The sequence below is a fragment of the Rhinoraja longicauda genome, chromosome 43, assembly GCF_053455715.1.
Source record: "Rhinoraja longicauda isolate Sanriku21f chromosome 43, sRhiLon1.1, whole genome shotgun sequence".
In the NCBI taxonomy this organism is placed as follows: Eukaryota; Metazoa; Chordata; class Chondrichthyes; order Rajiformes; family Arhynchobatidae; genus Rhinoraja; species Rhinoraja longicauda.
In genome coordinates, this window is record NC_135995.1 from 5,569,118 (window position 1) to 5,575,682 (window position 6,565).

Below are 6,565 nucleotides of genomic sequence, written 5' to 3' on the forward strand. Positions count from 1 at the left end.
TGCAGGGAAGGTATCTGTGCGGTGGCTGATTGGGTGGACAAAGGCCAGAGATGGGAAAAGATACAAACGGCTGTTAGATAACGAGGGGGTGAAATGTAAAGCTAGAGGGAGTGATAGAGGTGAGATGGGGCGGGAGGGGGGTAGTGGGTAGTGAGTGATATTGGGAAAAAGAGGGGGATAAATTAGTTGATTAGTACGGATGCCAGGGGTTACGGGGAGAAGGCAGGAGAATGGGGTGGAGAGGGAGATATATCAGCCATGATTGAATGGCGGAGTAAATTTGATGGGCCGAATGGACTAATTCTGCTGCTATAACTTATGAATGTATGAACTCACGTCATGAGGGGAGCTGTTTGGAAATAGAATAATACAGTTGCTCTGGGATAGTATCACCAGGAGGGAGTGAATGGCCTGCTGTGATATTGGTGCAGATGAGGGTGTACGTGTAAAGGGTTGGGATTTACCAGTGCACGACCTGGCGGCGCCGCACCTGGGCGCAATTGGTGTACAGAAAGGCGAGGAAAACCAGCAGCACAGATACCAAGGCGATGGCAGTCAAGGCGTACCAGACCAAGCTCATGGCGCTGGTCTCGGCCGCCGCCCTCCTCTCGTTGGGCTCCAGCACCTTCAGGTGGAAAGAACCGGCCAGTTCCTCGGAGACGTAGCACCTGCAGACCCCCTCGTCGGCTTTCTGGACGCCCTTTATGGTGTAGACGCTTCGGCCCGTCACATCGTCCAAGGCGTGAGTGCTACCCCGCCGTCCGGAGAGATCCGCCCGCGAAACGTCGGTGGAATTTCTCCGCCACGACACCGGGGTGTAGACCGACGCACCGGGGCACTTGAAGCTCACGTTGCCGTTGACCAAGTAAGTGTCGATCAGGAGGACGTCGGACAGTTGCAAAGGCACCAATTTCTGACCGGGCACTTCGAGCTTCCTGACTTTGGCGAGGTATGGGGGCGAGGTAACGCAGGGAACGATGCACGGTTCCAGTCCCAGCTCCGGGGGGCGCCCTGGAAGTATCTGCCGCTCGGCCAAAGCCCAGATGCCGCAGGGCACCGGTTTGTGGTCGCTCGGGACTGGCCGGGCGTAACAGAAATCCACTCGACTCCTCTCCGCCGGGACCCCGCACCGGTCGCAGTCTTCCCAGGCGTTCCACACGGTGAACAGCTCCAAGTGCCGGCCTCCTACTTCCAAGAAGCGATTGGAGAGCGAGGAGACGCCGATGGATTTGCCCGAGATGTGGACCTTCTCCGCGTCCTGCATGTCCACCTCTAGTAAGCGAGGGTCCTGTTTCCCGACCTGCAGAGGTAGCCGCCAGAGTCCCTGACCATGGTGGACCTGATGACCAGATGCGGCCAGGATAACATGCAACGGGCCCGGAGATCCAAGAGCGTGTCCGCCTTCAAGGTGTCATCTCCAGTCCCAGCGAGGACCACCGGCTTGGTGTCGGGCTCCGTGGTGTTGTAGTAGACCCAGGCCACGCCGCCGCGGTGGCTCGGCCCGTTGGGGCAGAGCAAAGTGGCCGGGTTCTTGGTGAGGAAGGGGACTTGACATGGCCGGTTGGGGTAACAAGCCACCGAGGTCCCACCCCACGCCTGCCGGGCGCCGGTCAACAGCAACAGGGCGATTGGAAGAGTGGGGGTCCAAACCGACCAGGCGTCCATCCCGCGGCGCCTGATGGAGAGAGGCGTCCCCCGTCTCCACGTCTCATCTCCTGGAGACCGCAGTGACGTGGAAAACGAGTCAACAATGGGGCCGTCGTTCACAATTCCACCCGGTTCGGTCCCGGGCCAGAACGTTGCTTCATCCGATTCTAAGAGAAAAGACTGTGAATGTTCGCTGTTTCTTCTAAAGCCCCGGGGCCACAGTTTAAGATTAAAGGGTCGGCCATTTAGAACGGAGATGGCGAAGAACTTTTTCACCCAGAGTTGTGAACCTGTGGAATTCTCTGCCTCAGAAGGCAGTGGAGGCCAATTCTCTGGATGCTATCAAGAGAGAGTTAAATACAGCTCTTAATGATAGCGGAGTCAAGGGATATGGGGAGAAGGCAGGAACGGGGTACCGATTGGGGATGATCAGCCATGATCACAGTGAATGGCGGTGCTGGCGTGTATTGTGTATTCCGGCAGTTCTCACCTTAAATGAGTTGGATTTGAGTTTTGGTTGATTGTCACGTGCAGAGTGAAAAGCTTTTTTTGTTGTGCCATCCAATCAGCGGAAAGACAACACGTGATTAGAATCCAGACCTCCCAACATTTGATTTTACAAATTCAGAATTTTGATGTCCAAAATTCAGAAATTTGCATCAAAATTCATAATATGGCGCGTAATACAACTTTTCAGCAAAAAATGTATGCACGCCAAATGCGCGTACGCGTTGCGTTACATTCATGTGTGAAAAACAACTATTATTTCCAACAGTCTGTAGTGCTTGGACCACATGGACAATGTCAGGCCTATCATGAGTATATTCTGCTATTTATAGAAAGGTTATTCAACAGAAATGCTTTTTACAACACAACGAAAAAATAGTTTTGTTTTCTCTATTTTGCTTTTTCCTTACACAAAATGTATGACAAAGTTATGAAGAAAGAGTTTCATTTAAAAATACACATACCTAATTTCATTGAAGACATACTTGCTCCAGTGGTTTTCAACAGCAAATCACAACAGTCCATGTCCCCCCAACCCCCCTCCCCCCCACCCCCAACCCCCTCCCCCCAAATCCCCCCCCACTGCCACTCTACCCCCACTCCCGACTCACCCCGCACTCCCCTCCCCCCGACTGCCCCCACTTTCGCCTCCCCTCTCACGCCTACCCCCCTACTCCCCTTCCCCCCCCCACCTCCACTCCCCCCCCCCACCTCCACTCCCCCTCCCCCCAGGCGTGGGACTAGCATTGATGGCCGTTGTAGGCGAGTTGGTCCAAAGGGCCTGTTGCCGCACTGTATCACTCTATGACATGGGATACTGTCACTGCTGCAAAATACGTTGAGACATCAACAGATTGAGGAGCATGTGTGGAGTCAACTAGTGGCCAAAGCTTCGGTTTCAGACCTTGCACGATGTAGATGATGAATATAGAAAGATATCCACGATATGGAGTTGCGATGAATGGGTGAAATGAAGGGTGGTATCTGAAAGATGGAACCAGATGATTGGGGGGTGGGGTGGGGAGGGAAGAGGCCATGGGCAGATAAAATTAGATGAGAGAGCGTAAGGCGTCTTGCGAATGAGTGGTGCTGGTGGGATTTATTCTACTCACTTTCCTTCAGAACTTCTTAACTCAGGCCCTCCTCCCTCCCACACAGACCCTCTTCTCCACAGTCCTTCACAATTCAGACCCTCCTTCCCTCATAATTTAGTACCTCTTCCAGCGGGCCTTCACAACTCAGACCCACCTCACAACTCAGACCCTCCTCACAACTCAGACCCTCCTCACAACTCAGACCCTCCTCACAACTCAGACCCTCCTCGCAACTCAGACCCTCCTCACAACTCAGACCCTCCTCACAACTCAGACCCTCCTCACAACTCGGATCTTCCTCCCCTCGGTTTCTCACGCCTCAGACCCACTTCTCCTCAGCCTCTCGCGGGTCTGACCCGCCTCCTCTATCCCTCACAACACAGTCCCTCCCTCTCTCCTCCTCCGGCTGAGACCCTCCCCTCTCCCAATCAAAGCCTCATTCCTGCCCCTCAGTCTATCCCGCCCCTCCTCCTTTCCTCTCCATTTACTCTCCTCACTTCCTCTCAGAACTCAACTCAGACCCTCTTCCTCTAAATCCCTCACAACTCAGACCCTCCTCCCCTCGGTCCCTCACAGCTCAGGACGTCGACAACCGCCCGCGCACGCGCTCTCTCTCCCGCGCGCGGAGCCGGGAGCGTCGCCCTCGCGCGGTGACGGTTGGAAGCAGCGGGGCCGCGGTGCGCAGGCGCCGTGTTTCCAACCGGCCGCGGGACCGCTCTGCGCGTGCGCTACTTTTCCAACCGTCACCGCGCGAGGGCGACGCTCCCGGCTCCTCGCTCGGGAGAGAGAGCGCGTGCGCGGGCGGTTGGGGTGTCCGATCGCTGGGCGGCGGATGGAGGAGAGAGGAGGGAGGGAGGGACTGAGCTGTGAGGGACCGAGGGGAGGAGGGGCTGTGTTGTGAGGGGAGGAGGGGCTGAGTTGTGAGGGACCGAGGGGAGGAGGGACTGAGCTGTGAGGGACCGAGGGGAGGAGGGTCTGAGTTGTGAGGAGGATATCGGTCAGGAGGTTCCGAAGGGAAGTGAGGAGAGTCTGAATGGAGAGGAACGGAGGAGGGACTGAGGGGCAGGATGGGACCTGAGAGGGAAGGAGGCTTTGAGGGGGAGAGAAAAGAGGACTGTCTCGCAGTATCTGAGCGAAGAGGGCGGAAGGAGAAGGGATGTGGAGGATCTGAGTGCAAGAAGTGTCCGAGGGGCGAGAGGAGGGACATGGAAGAAGCCGAGGGAAAGAGAGGAACATCTGAGGCGGTGGGAATCTAACACTTTCCATCATCATTAAAAGCACAAAGATAAAATAGGAGGAAAGGAGCAGAATTTTGCCTGGGCTGAGATACGAGTGTGTAAAAATGGGCAGGAAACTGATCAGAAACTGAGTCTACATCAGAGCAGTGGGAGACCGTCAAGGAGGAAGTTCATTGGGTTTAGATTGAACATGTTCCAAAACCAAGCAGGAGGCATTCAATGGGAAGCACGATGTATAGTGGGCGAGAGAACACAATGAGGGAAGTTTCTGTTAGACACTGAGATTCCAAAACTACACAAAGCTTGATTGAATGTAGAACATTTTAGAGTGAAATTTGAGAGAAGTTAGGAAAGCACAGTGTTAAAATATATTGGCCGTAACATTAATAGAAAAGTAAAGTACACTGCTGAAAGTCTGAAGGAACGTGGAGAGTACCAGGATGAAATTGGAGGGAAGTGGAAGGAAATTGGAGGGAATTTCAAGTAATACACCGCAAACGCCATCTCTCTTTCCCCGGCCACGGACCCCTCCCCAGATGTACACATTCCCCCATCATCTCGCACTACACTCATCATACTCGGTTCTCCTCCAGCTCTTAAATAACACCGTGCCACACACTTGCATTGATCTGTCTGGTTTTGTGTTCTGGGAACCGGGCCTGTAAGACAGAGAAAAGTTGAACCTACTGAAAAACAGAGTCCATCTGGCCTGACGTGAGTTGTGTCTCTTGGCTTTACGGATGTATTCCAGGTTCTTGTGATCTGTCCATACCAGAAAAGGCTGCTCGGCCCCCTCCAGCCAGTGCCTCCACTCCACAATGCGGCTCTGACCGCCAGCAGTTCTTTGTTTCCGACATCGTAATTCTTTTCTGCTGGGGTCAACTTACGTGACAGGTAGGCGCAGGGATGAATCCGGTTGTCCTTCTCCGCTCTCTGGGAAAGTACCGCCCCAATCCCCTCGTTGGAGGCATCCACCTCCACAATGAACTGTCTCTGGGGATCTGGGATGGTCAGAACAGGAGCGTTGGTGAACAATGTTTTGAGGCGCTGGAAGGTGGCTTCGGCCTGAGGATTCCACTGGAACTGGGTCTTGGAAGACGTGAGAGAGTGCAGAGGAGCAGCAACAGCACTGAAGTCTCTAATAAAACGTCTGTAAAAGTTTGCAAATCCAAGAAACTGTTGCACCTTCTTTCTGTTAGTGGGGGTGGGCCAATTGGCCACCGCACTGACCTTATCAGGGTCCATCTGGATGTGGTCGGCCGATATAATGTAGCCCAGAAAGGACATTGTGTCTGCGTGGAAGTCGCACTTCTCGGCCTTCACATACAGACGGTTAGCTAGGAGCTTCTGCAACACACACTTGACATGACGCTCATGAGACTGTATGTCTGGAGAGAAGATAAGAATGTCATTAAGGTAGACAAAAACACACTCAGAGAAATTCCCTGAGGACCTCGTTCATAAAAGCTTGGAAGACTGCGGGGGCATTGGTTAACCTGAACGGCATCACCAAATACTCGTAGTGCCCGTTAGGGGTGTTAAACCCAGTTTTCCACTCATCCCCCTCTCTGATTCTCACTCGGTGGTATGCATTCCTTATGTCTAGTTTAGTGAATACTTTGGCTTTGTGCAACAGTTCAAAAGCAGAAGACATCAAAGGAAGTGGGTAACGATTCTTGATCGTAATCTCGTTTAGGGGGCTGTAATCTATGCAGGGACGAAGTGACCCATCTTTCTTGCCCACAAAGAAAAACCCCGCGACTGCTGCCGAGGAGGACGGGCGAATAATGCCCGTCCTCAGGGAGGACTCAATGTACTCATCCATCGCCTTCCTCTCGGGGCCGGATATGGTGTACAGTCGCCCCTTGGGAATAGGGGCCCCCGGCAGCAGGTTGATAGCGCAGTCGAAAGGTCGATGAGGAGGTAGGGTGGTGGCCCTGGACTTGTTGAACACCTCCTTCAGTTCATGGTAACAGGGTGGAACCTTCGACAGATCGGGATAGTCATCATCATCATTAGAAATCTTTATTTCTTCAGATTTAAGAACATTTATTCCCAAAACCGCCCCGATCTTCCCGT

At 53.5% G+C, this 6,565-nt stretch overlaps 1 pseudogene; it reads right to left on the bottom strand.

Moving 5' to 3' along the window:
• Positions 1 to 200: 200 nt before the first annotated feature.
• Positions 201 to 1,692, bottom strand: LOC144612247 (protein FAM187B-like; annotated as a pseudogene).
• Positions 1,693 to 6,565: the final 4,873 nt, after the last annotated feature.